Raw genomic sequence first — 12,527 nt, forward strand, 5'->3', positions numbered from 1 at the left:
TTGAACTTTATATGTAGGTCTATATCTCTTCTGGTCATCTCCCACACACCTTTAACAGCACATCACTGCCTTTGGAAACTCATTCTTTGAGATGCTTTTGACACTGGTTTACAAAAGATAGAAAAAGAACAGAGAATTTGAACAAAGCATCTATTAGCGTCCCTGTAGTGTATTTTCATAACATGTAAATTACATATTCCTGGAAAAAAGCATCATAACATTACCTGTATCAATGGCTTCTTTAATATTACCTTCTGGGATTTTCCAAGATTCTTATAGTCTTCTTCACTTATACTTTTTTTTTTTTTAACTTTTAAGTTTAGGGATGCATGTGCTGGTTTGTTACATAAGTAAACTTGTGTCATGGGAGTGTGTTGTATAGATTATTTCATTACCTAGGTATTAAGCCTAGTACCCAATAGTTATTTTTCCTGATCCTCTCCCTCCTCTTACCTTCCACCCATCCTATAGACCCCAGTGTGTGTTGTTCCCCTCTTTGTGTCCATGTGTTCTCATCGTTTAGCTCCCACTTATAAGTGAGAATATGCAGTATTTGGTTTTCTGTTCCTGCGTTAGTTTGCTAAGGACAATGGCCTCCAGCTCCATCCACGTGCCTGAAAAGGATATGATCTCCTTCTTTTTTATGAGTGCATAGTATTCCATGATAGATATGTACCACATTTTCTTTATGCAGTCTATACGTTTTTTTCTCTGCCTAAGAATTACTGAAAGAAAACCAAAAGGTATTACACATTGGTATCTGTAAAAAACTCTTAAGTATGATAGCAAGTTGAATGAATGTGGAAAGTAGGTCTTAGGAGGGCATAACTTGATAGAATCCAAATATTTCCTATAATAGAGACATCGATTGCCTAGGATCATTCAGGAACTTAAGACAAGTCAATCTTTGATGCTGAGCTTCCTTCTATCGGGTGCAAGCTCTAGAGACACAACAGGGCACCACAAAGGTAAGAACTGAGTGGTCATAATCCCCAAATGGTATTTTCCCTCTATCATTCCATGGTATTTCAATTTTGTTTCCTATCCAACAGAATCCCAAAGGATGACCTGAATATCCCATCAAGCACAATCACCTTGAAATACACAGTGGAGTGAGAAACCTTACTATGTACAAGAATTCTTGTTATTCATAGTAGTTATGTTCACTAAAGTCATTACCAACACTGCATTAGTGAATAATGAACCATTGTTTTTAAGGAAAATATCGGGTTATATTCCTACGAGCCTCTGGACACAAACATTTTCATTAACTGATCAGTATACAACTTTTTTTTTTCTTTTTTTAATTGAGATGGAGTCCCACTCTGTCACCCAGGCTGGAGTGCAGTGGCGGGATCTTGATTTATTGCAACCTCCACCTCCCAGGTTCAAGCAATTCTTCTGCTTCAGCTTCCCAAGTAGCTGAGATTACAGGCATGCACCACCATGCCCAGCTAATTTTTGTATTTTTAGTAGAGACGGGGTTTCACCATGTTGACCAGTCTGCTCTCAAACTCCTGACCTCACGTGATCTGCTTGCCTCTGTCTGCCAAAGTGCTGGGATTACACGCATGAGCCACCGCTCCCAGTCAGTTTACAACTTTTTAAATGTGTATATCTGTTTAAAGATATGTTACCTTATTTGAGATATACTTTCTGTTCTTCAACACTGAATCCATGACCAACTGTGCTGTCACTCATGTCTCAATGAATTATTTTCTTTGTAGGGCAAGTCACAGCCTTCTCGAACTTAGGAACAATAAACATCACTTCAGGGCTATATCTGGGGACCATTTTAAACCTCAAAGTCACCAACAAAAAGCACAAAAACACGAAAAACCTGGCACAAAATAGTTCATGAAAAGAACACGTTTATTATGTGAGTCCAAACAAGAATGCAGAGTCACCTCATTTCACCTCAGCTGCAAGTGTGTTGATTGCTTGCTACTCTACAAGCATCTGTGAGAGACCTGCAGCCTACCACGAGTATTGATTTGGGAGTTACTAGGAAATTTTGGTGAATTTTCAAATCCAGATTCTGTGAATAATGAGATTTGACTATATTTTATCAAAGACCAGCCCCACCCTTATTCATTCTTTTAAAAATTTTCCCTTAGAGACCAGGTCTTGCTCTATTGCCCAGGCTTGAGCACAGTGGTACAATCACAGCTCACTACAGCTTCCAACTCCTGGGCTCAAGTGATCCTCCTGCCTTAGCCTCCTGAGTAGCTGTGATTACAGATGCACGTCACTATGCCCAGTGAATGTTTTAATTTTTAAAAAATTGGGTCTCACCACATTGCCCAGGCTGGTCTTGAACTCCTGGCCTCAAATGATCCTCCTGCCTCAGCTTCCCAAAGTGTTGGGATTACAAGCACAAGCCACTGCTCTCATCTCTTTCCTATCTTAACCTTGCAACATACCAGCTGTAGCACATCTTCCTGTGGTTATACAGAGATAAGAACTGTCACCGAGGTAAGAACACTGGATGTGATGGACAACATCTGATTCTGATTTATTTGCAAAATCACAAGTACACCTTGAAGATGCAATCTGAACAATAGCCATAAAATGAATAAGTTGGTGTTGAGGTGCATGCAGTCATGAACGAACATTTGTGGTATCTGACTGAAATTGGCAGCTGCAGAATTCATAAGGCGATAGCACCTGCATAGATCAGAGAGAGGGACAAAACAGAACAGTGATTTATCTGGGAATGAGATAGTCGCCTCCGGGGTTCTTCCAGGAATATTTCAGAACAAGCATGCATTCTTTCGTTGTATTCTTTCTGCAAGTCTCTCATGACCTCCTTCCCTTCTCTACATCAGTCTTTGGGGATTGCTGACTCACAAGGCAGACAGGCTTTGTTTCCCCTGTGTTTGCATTGTGAACTTAGTCCTCTTAATTATAAATAATGAATACCCATTCTCGTTTTGACTTAACATCCCTGGTAACACAATCTCTCTGTTTGCTCTCTAGAGGTAACTCTGCTGAAGAAGATACCGATGACATCTAGCACGTCCTGGCCTTGCCTTCCTTATTCAAATCGACTGTATGTATTACTAAGAAATCCTTTGTTGAATGAATAATGCTGAAGTCACGAGGCCTGCATGTGTGAGAGAGAGAGAGAAAATAGGAACACTTATCGCTTTAGTGGATTTATGCCAATTTCATACTCTCCTGTTTAACGTGTTATTAACCATTCTCCTTAGACCAACTGTCCCCGTCTCCTTCTGTCTCCCTTTTGCTCCCTCCCCATCTTTCCTCCATCCCTCTCACTCCCCAAAGCTTAAGAATGAGAGCTACAAGACCAGGACATTTTTTTATTGCCGCCTTTTTGCCTCAGTGAATACTTTAAGTCTTCTAGTTTTACCAACGTTATATCCAGAATGCTTCTACTCAAGTGCTTCTTTAACTGTCAGCCACCTTATGTTATTATGACATTTTATATAACAGCATGGTCAATATTTTCTATATTTTACAGATAAAAAGCAATAGAATTGCATAACTTTGGAACCATTTAGGGCACTTGTTAATTCGATATAAACATGCAGTGTGCTAATCTGCACACAGCATTCTTCTGCACATAGTACATTTGTTGATACATTTTATTCTCACCACAATCCAGGCAAGGTACTTAAGTTTAATATGAATAAAAAATAAGGCAAGTAGACATTAACCTGACCTGATTTGTGAGAATTCTAACACTGGAAAAATTTAAACAAATATCTTTGTATTAGTTCATGTTCACACTGCTATAAAAAACTGCCCGAGACTGGGTAATTTATAAAGAAAAAGGATTTAATTGACTCACAGTTCCACATGGCTGGGGAGGCCTTAAGAAACTTACAATCATGGCAGAAGGGAAAGGGGAAGCAAAGACGTTTTTTGCATGGGGACAGGAAAGAGTTAGCAAGAGCAGGGAAAACTGTCTTATAAACCCTCAGATCTCGTGAGGACTCCCTCACTATCACGAGAATGGCATGGGGAAAACCGCTCCCATGACCCAATCACCTCCCACTGGGTCCCTCCTTAGACATGTGGGGATTATGGGGATTACAATTGAAGATGAGGTTTGGGTAGGGACACAGCCAAACCATATCAATCCTAATTTCCCACATCTAGGGACAGTGAGAACTGCTCCAAGAATAAAGCAATTCTCGTTTGTATATTTTATAACCCCGTGCTACCCAGAGAGACACAACTTTCTCTATAGTGCATAAATATTTTTCTTACTTACTAAACCCAACATCTATTTCTCTCATAGTCACCAAATGAAAGTCTTCAATGTGTCAGTCACTGGGCTCTGTCTTTAAATCTGCTCCAGTTTGCTTCACTGAAATTCTTTCACCAAGCTGCAGGTGAAAACAACTTGTATTTTTCTCATCCTGAATCTGATATAAACATCTTATGCAAATACATTCTGGATCTTCATGCCTTCATATTCTCTGGGGAAATGTAAGTCCTAGGTAAAATTTCACTTTCAATTATCCACACCTGGGAGAACTTTGGTTTAGAAGGAGAAGGGCTATGGAGAAGAGATTCTAAAGAAGATGATTGGATCTAAAGGACAGAGACTTCGTTGGTCAGTCTCTGATATCCAAGCAATTTTCAGGACCTGTGTTGATGGTTGGTGACAATCCCTAGAAATAAAGATGTCTGAAAACTAAAATTTTAAAAAAGATAGCTGGCTATGGTGGTAAGCACCTGTAGTCCCAGCTACTTATGAGACTGAGATAGGAGGATTGCTTGAGCCCAGGAGTTCAAGGCAGCAGAGAGCTAAGATTGTGTCACTTCACTCCAGCCTGGGTGACAGAGTGAGACCTTGTCTCAAAAAAAGAAAAAAAAAAAAACTGGAGAAAAAACAAGAGAAAAAAGTCATAGATAGTTTTAAAAAATTGACGATGAGCACAAATAATAGAGTGTAAGAATAAGAAAAATTTCAGCAGAAGGATGTGATATGAGTGAAATTTAGATAGTAGAATATCAAATATAAATTTTATTTATTTGTATTTTATTTATTTTCTCCTCATGTGTATTGTTTTTTCTATTTCTTATGTGAAGTAACAATCAGTATGATTAGTAACAATTGTATATATCTATCCTTTATCAAATATTTAGATACCTGGCAATTTTAAGCTTGAAATAATTACAAAATAATTTAGGCTTCTTTTACGACTGAGGAAAAGTTTTATATTTGGATAATAATTTACATTCTTTTTACCACTGAGAAAAAAAATTGAATTAATGGCTTCATTGGGTTTTTATTAAGGCTCTAAATGTGTAAAATATGTTTGTCTTTTGGTATTCCTGTAACTATCTTCAGTGTTAAAAGTAATAAAGACATTCCTTGTATATTTAACGTAAGAGGCAATTTTTTTTTCTTTCTGAGATGGAGTCTCGCTCTGTCGCCCAGGCTGGAGTGCAGTGCCATGATCTCAGCTCACTGCAACCTCTGCTTCCCAGGTTCATGCCATTCTCCTGCCTCAGCCTCCCGAGTAGCTGGGACCATAGGTGCCCACCACCATGCCCAGCGAATTTTTTTGTATTTTTAGTAAAGACAGGGTTTCACTGTGTTAGCCAGGATGGTCTCGATCTCCTGACCTCGTGATCCATCCCTCTTGGCCTTGCAAAGTGCTGGGATTACAGGCTGAGCCACTGCGCCCGGCAGAGGCAACTTTAAATGCATGAATAGTTTAGTTCATGAAAGGGAAAAAACATGTGATTTATAGTAAAGATATAATAGGTACATTCTTTTAAAAATTAGTATAGTTTTATGTAGTCCTGAACACTTTGTTTAAATGTCAAAGGATTATAAGAAATAAATAACCAGGATATGTTTTTAGTAATTCAAAGTAAGTATTAATAAGATGATAGGAATGTAATGGTGATATACCATTAAGCAAACATGCCAAGTCAGAATCTTACAGGCCATTTCCTAGGAAAAATTCGAGTCCTAATTCATAGTAGAAATTGGAACAGAATTCTGCCATCCAGAACCCTTTCATGGTCTGAGCTGTGCGCTAATAAGAGGAGATGATAAAATAACAGTCAGTGTTGTACAGGCTTCTAACCATTCTTCTTACCACTTGAGAATGTTGACAGTATTCGTTATCCCTGAGGCAAAAAAAAAAAAAAAAAAAAAAAAGCCAATTCAAGTTACCAAACACAACTTTGAAGATGTAAGCATAGGTTTTACCAAGCAATGTGCCATCTTCCACTGACAGGTTGTTGAATGTGTATTATTTTCTTTGACCCTGACAAAGTTTGGCGTCATCACACAGATTGGAGGAAAATGGCATTAAACGCAGAAGTGGCTTACCCGAGTTGACTCCTCTCCCACAGTTGAAGCTGAATTCTAAGTAAAAATCAGAACTAAAAATAATTGACCCCATGCCAAAGCACTAGAGCAGGGAAGAAGCAAGAATTGTGCAAAATAATTGCCTTCTAAACAAAACGCTTTATGAATTGCAAAATGCCAATCCCTCCACATATTTCAGGAAAGACCCTGTCTTTAGGTTTTGTAGGTTTTTCTGTTGTTTACGTTTTTTACTCTCTCATTCTCTCTTTGTGTCTCTGTCACTCTCTGTATGTCTCTGTCTCTGTATGTCTCTGTCACAGACACACACACACAGACACACACACACACACACACACTTCCCTTGAATTTATGTCCTTCCTTATTCTTGTTTCACCTTCTTTCTCTCTTGTTTTCATCTCTTTCTCTCTCGTACCAATGACTTCTCACTCCTTAAAGTCTTTGCCCTCCAGTAAATTATTTTTTCCTGTTTTTTAATACCCTCCCCTCCTATGAGCATACTTGGCTCTTGACAATATAAAAATATTTCTTTCAATTCTCCGGCATCCTGCTGAGCTTGCCCATTAAGTATGTCTCTAAAGCTCTTTAGAAATGCAATGGTGATTTCTTCCCCCTTGTTTACTCCTTATAGCATAAATATCTGGATTAGCGAGGCTGCTTAATCTTACAAATAACCTTGGAATTGCCATATGTCTTTATCCTATGGTTCAATTCATCTCTGTAGCACTAGATGCTCTTAGCCACTGTTCATTCCTTTAAAGTAAATGACTCACCCTCACTGTGTTCCCTGGCCAATTATCTACTCCTTTGTCTCTGTGTTAAGTGGTAAAATTTCTCCTGGTCCTGTACTAGTTATTGTTTGCATTCTTTATCACTTATTTGTAATGGGATATATTCTGTGCATGAAAACACAGAACTATCACATATTTCCTGAAGCAGGTTTTTTTCTGTTCTCTTTCTCTCTTTTTCTCTCCATCACTAGCTTCTTTGGAGAAGCTAGCTGCCGTAATTTCCAAGCCTAGGAGTTTCTACCGAGGGCATCTACTTTCCAGGAGTTACTTCTACCACCTAGACTGGGCATGGTGGTAAATGCCTGTAATCCCAGCACTTTGGGAGGCCGAGGCGAGTGGATCACTTAAGGTCAGGAGTTTGAGACCAGCCTGGCCAAAATGGCAAAATCTCATCTCTACAAAAATACAAAAATTAGCTGGGTGTGGTGACACATGCCAGTAGTGGGATTGTGGAAGACCACCTATTATGGACTGAACTGTGCTTCTATCCTGCCCTCAAATTCATATGTTAAAACTAATCCTCAATGTGACTGTACTTGGAGATAGAGGCTCTAAGGAGGTAATTCAGTTTCCATGAGGTCGTGAAGTCAGAACCCTAATCCAATAAGACTAGTTTCCTTATTATAGAAGAGAAAAAGACATCAGGAAGGCATGCACATAGAGGAAAGACTATGTGAGGTCCAAGAGCATTAGCTCATGCCTATAATTCCAGTACTTTGGGAGGCTGAGACAGGTGGATCTCTTGAGTCCAGGAGTTCATGACAAACCTGGGCAACATGATGAAACTCCTGCTCTACAAAAAATTTGAAAGAAAAAGTTTAGCTAAGTGTGGTGGTGCATGCACGTAGTCTCCACTACTTGGGAGGCTGAGGTGGAAGGATCACTTAAGCCTGGGAGGTCGAGGCTGCAGTGAACCATGATCATGGCACTGCACTATAACTTGGGTGACAGATAAAGACTCTGTCTCAAAAAAAACCCAAAAATGACCACATGAGGACACAGGGAGAAAGGGAGAAGATGACCATCTACAAACCAGGAAGAGAGATCCCTTATTGAAAACCAACTCTATGAACACTATGATCTTGGACTTTCATATTCTAGAACTGTGAGAAAACAACTATTTGTTTTTAAGCCATCCGGTTTCTGGGATTCTGTTATGACATCCTGAGTTGACTGAGACATGTGGCATAAAGTGTCTCAGAGTTTCACACTTGTCACCATAGGTAACTCAACAGAAACAAACTCCATTTCAGACAATTTTCTCTTGTCATCTCTTTATCACTGAGTCCTGTACCAGTGGTATGTCATGTCCCTGTAATCTAAAAGGAACTCTCTTGAAAGATGAAATTGTGTTTAATGAGAGACTGTGACCATTCATTGTCCTAAAATAAGTTCCCGGTCAGTGCAAACCAGATCTACTACTAGTGTCAGCAGCAGAATATTTTTCTAATGGATATGTTCCAATCTTCCTTCTAGAGGAGTTGAAAGTGAGTCAAATGTTGGGAAAAAATTGGATATTTGCCTCTGATATGGTTAGATTTTGTGTCCCCACCCAAATCTCATCTTTAATTGTAATTCCCATAACCCCCATAATCCCCACGTACCAAGAGAAAGACCAGGTGGAGGTAGCTGAATCATGGAGGGCAGTTTCCTACATGCTGTTCTTGTGATAGTGAGTGAGTTATCATTAGATCTGATGGTTTTACAGGGGGCTTTTTTCCCATTCATTTAGCACTTCACCTTCCTGCCACCTTGTGAAGAACGTGCCTTGCTTCCCCTTCCCTTTCCCCTTACAACATGACTGTAAGTTTCCTGACGCCTCCCCAGCCATGCTGAACTATGAGTTGATTAAACCTTGTTCCTTTATAAATTACCTAGTCTCAGGTACCTCCTTATAGTAGTGTGAGAACGGACTAGTACAGCTTCTTTTTATAGCATTTGTCTGTGGACATGGATATTGCTACACCATTTGTTGTTAACTAAAAGGATATTGTGTGCTATAAATCACCTTGGAATATCAGTGATAGACTTCTTGTTGGGTAGTGATAGGCAAAAACATACTCTTCTGTTGTTGCCTTGATGAGATTAGTTTTGAGAGCACTTTAAGTTGAATTAGAAATTTGACCTTTACATGGAGTGGGGGATTATAATACATTAGAGGTATTTCAAGGACAGTAATATTTATTCTATTGTCTAGTTTCCTTGAGGAATGGGAAATATGATGTAAGACATTCATAATCTGAATTATGTATTATACCTTCCTCCCTCTGTGTTAAATACATCAAAATATGAGTTGAACAAAATATACTATGGGCATATAAATCCAACAAAATATCATAGTTATCATGACATCTATCCAAGCAACCATTACTCAGATTTCACTGACCATTTTCAGCATGACAAGATATGCTATTTTCCACATATTATTAGGGGACTCTTATAACTCCAATGTTTCAAATTTGATTTGTAACAGTACAAAACAGAGTCTCATTATCATCAATTGGTTTCCTATGTTGTCTGTGCCTTGCCATTCTGGGATTTTTATTTTCTTGAGGCATCAACTTGAATTGTCCATATGATATTCACTCCAGAATGCATGAGCGTCAGAACTAAGACAATGCTCCAAATAACAAGTGTTCTGTTAGGGCTGGCACCAGGAAAGCCAAATGCTGTTCACCCAGATGGTCTAATGTAGAGGACAATATAGCAGTCAAGTTCATGAAAACAAGAAGAGTAGATTTTGAACTGCGCATCCAAAAAGCTGAAAGCCCCAAAAGCTATTTTAGATAACAGCTAGCTAGATAGATAGTTACATAGATAATAGATAGAGTGACAGATCATTCTATTTATCAATTATCTTACATAGATAATAGATAAATCTATCAATTATCTTACATAGATAATAGATAAATCTGTCAATTATCTTACGTAGATAATAGATAAATCTGTCAATTATCTTACGTAGATAATAGATAAATCTGTCAATTATCTTACGTAGATAATAGATAAATCTGTCAATTATCTTACGCAGATAATAGATAAATCTATCGTTATCTTACATAGATAATAGATAAATCTATCAATTATCTTACGTAGATAATAGATAAATCTATCATTATCTTACGTAGATAAAAGATAAATCTATCATTTAAGGTAGATTATTCTATTTATCTATTATCTATCTATGTATTATTCTATTTATCTATTAATTTATTTTTTAATGGATAAATAGAATGATAAATATAATGATAGATCTATTTACATCTATATTCAGAGAGATAGACACATAGATAGATAAAAAATAGATGACAGACAATATAGATAGATGATAGATAACTTCTATCTATATCAAGATAGATAGATAGGTAGATAAAGCAATCTTACATCTTTATCCAGATGGATAGATAGAATGATAGATGGTGGATATCTAGATCTTGAAGATAGATAGACATCTTTAGATCTACAAATATAGATGTAGACTTTTTATAGATAGATATAGACATAAATATACAGATATAGATTTACAGATGTATACATATACACAGATATAGATAGATATATATAGAGAGAGGGAGATAGAAAGATATGTGTACAAATGTGTGTATGTATCTCAAGTGATTATTTTATTACTTTGTGGTTGATTGTATCTGCCTTGTTCAACAATCCTTACTGGCAATACATTATAGCTTAATTTGATCCTTTATCCAGTGTAGATGGATTGCAAGAAACTTCTCTTTCAAGAACACTTGCCCCGTTAAGAGAATGTATATTAGTTATTTATCATCAGTGGAGAAACTGTGGGTCACCTTTTGTTTTGTATTTTGTGGCAACATTTCTCAGCATATTTTATAATGTATCCATGGTTTAGCCTGATGTGTGGAACTAGGACTATAGCAGATGGTTACTGATTATGGGGTAGAGATACATGTAAATTAATAAATGCAATACATAGTAATAACTATTATGATCTTGTTGGGGCAGACATGAAGCTCACTGAAGGTGTAAAATTTAAAAAAAAAGTGATAGGCCAGGTGCAGTGACTCACACCTATAATCTCAACAGTTTGGGAGACTGAGGCAGGAAGGTTTCTTGAGCTCAAGGGTTTGAGACCAGACTGGGCTACATGGTCTCTACTCTGTTTCTACTAAACATTAAAAAATTTCGCCAGGCATGGTGGTGTGTACCTGTAGTCCCAGCTACTGGTGAGGCTGAGGCAGGAGGATTGCTTGAGCCCAGGAGATCGAGGTTGCAGTAAGCTATGATTGCACCACTGCACTCCAGCCTGGGCAACAGAACAAGGCCTGGTGAATGGGTCAGGAGATACTCAGAGTGGAAAAGTTGACGAGGGGATATTTGACTGGAATGTGCTATGTCCAATGAATGAATGAATGTACTAAGTAATATTAAGGATTTTTTAGTACTGGTTAGTATTCGTGTGGGATAAGTTTACCCTAAACCATTAGGTTTACATCCCTAATGTAGTATTGATGTATTACAGTTGATCGTTGGTCTCGATCTCCTGACCTCGTGATCCGCCCGCCTCGGCCTCCCAAAGTGCTGGGATTACAGGCATGAGCCACCGCGCCCGGCCGGGTGCAGGTGCTTTATGTGATTACGGACATTGACTAGTGGTAGTTGCTGGTTGAACATTATTTGTTGGTGTTTATGTTGGGATTGAAATTACTCGTGGTAATAGATTATATAATTAAAAGTAGAGTTTAAAAGGATGGAATGAAGAAAGAGAGGAAGGAAAATTTAATTAGGCCTTTTTGAGTAGTTATAGTAATGGGGGCTGTGACTCCATTAAGAGGGTTTTAAAAAATAGAGAATAAATTCTTCTGGGGTACTGAAGACAAGAAGAAAGACTTCCACAGGAAGCATTTCAAGGCACTGAGACACATCTATTGTGCTGTGTGCAGGCACATTTTTGCAGCATCTATAATGTATCTGAAAGCAGAAAGATCTCAATGCTGGAGTGTTCTGTATAAAAACGTCTAAAAATTACCTTTTCCACAACCAGCATCCAAATGGAATTCTGGGGCTTTTATTTGTTTGTTTGCTTTCTTTCTATTTTCTTTTGAAAGTGAGCAGCTTAAAAGATACTAGTGTGAGGCGAAGCGTGGTGGCTCAAACCTGTAATTCCAGCACTTTGGGAGGGAAAGGCAGGAGGAGCACTTGAGGGCCAGGAATCTGAAACCAGTCTGGGCAACATAGTGATACTCTGCTTCTACAAAACATTTTTAAAATTAACCAGGTGTGATGGTGAGCACCTGTAGTCCCAACTACTCAGGAGGCTGAGGCACAAGGGTGGCTTGGGCCACGAAGTTTGAGGCCACAGTGAGCTGAGATTATACCACTGCACTCCAGCCTGGACAACAGAGCAAAGCCCTGTCTCAAAAACAAACAAACAAACAAAC

The sequence above is a fragment of the Chlorocebus sabaeus genome, chromosome X (assembly GCF_047675955.1).
Source record: "Chlorocebus sabaeus isolate Y175 chromosome X, mChlSab1.0.hap1, whole genome shotgun sequence".
NCBI lineage: Eukaryota > Metazoa > Chordata > Mammalia > Primates > Cercopithecidae > Chlorocebus > Chlorocebus sabaeus.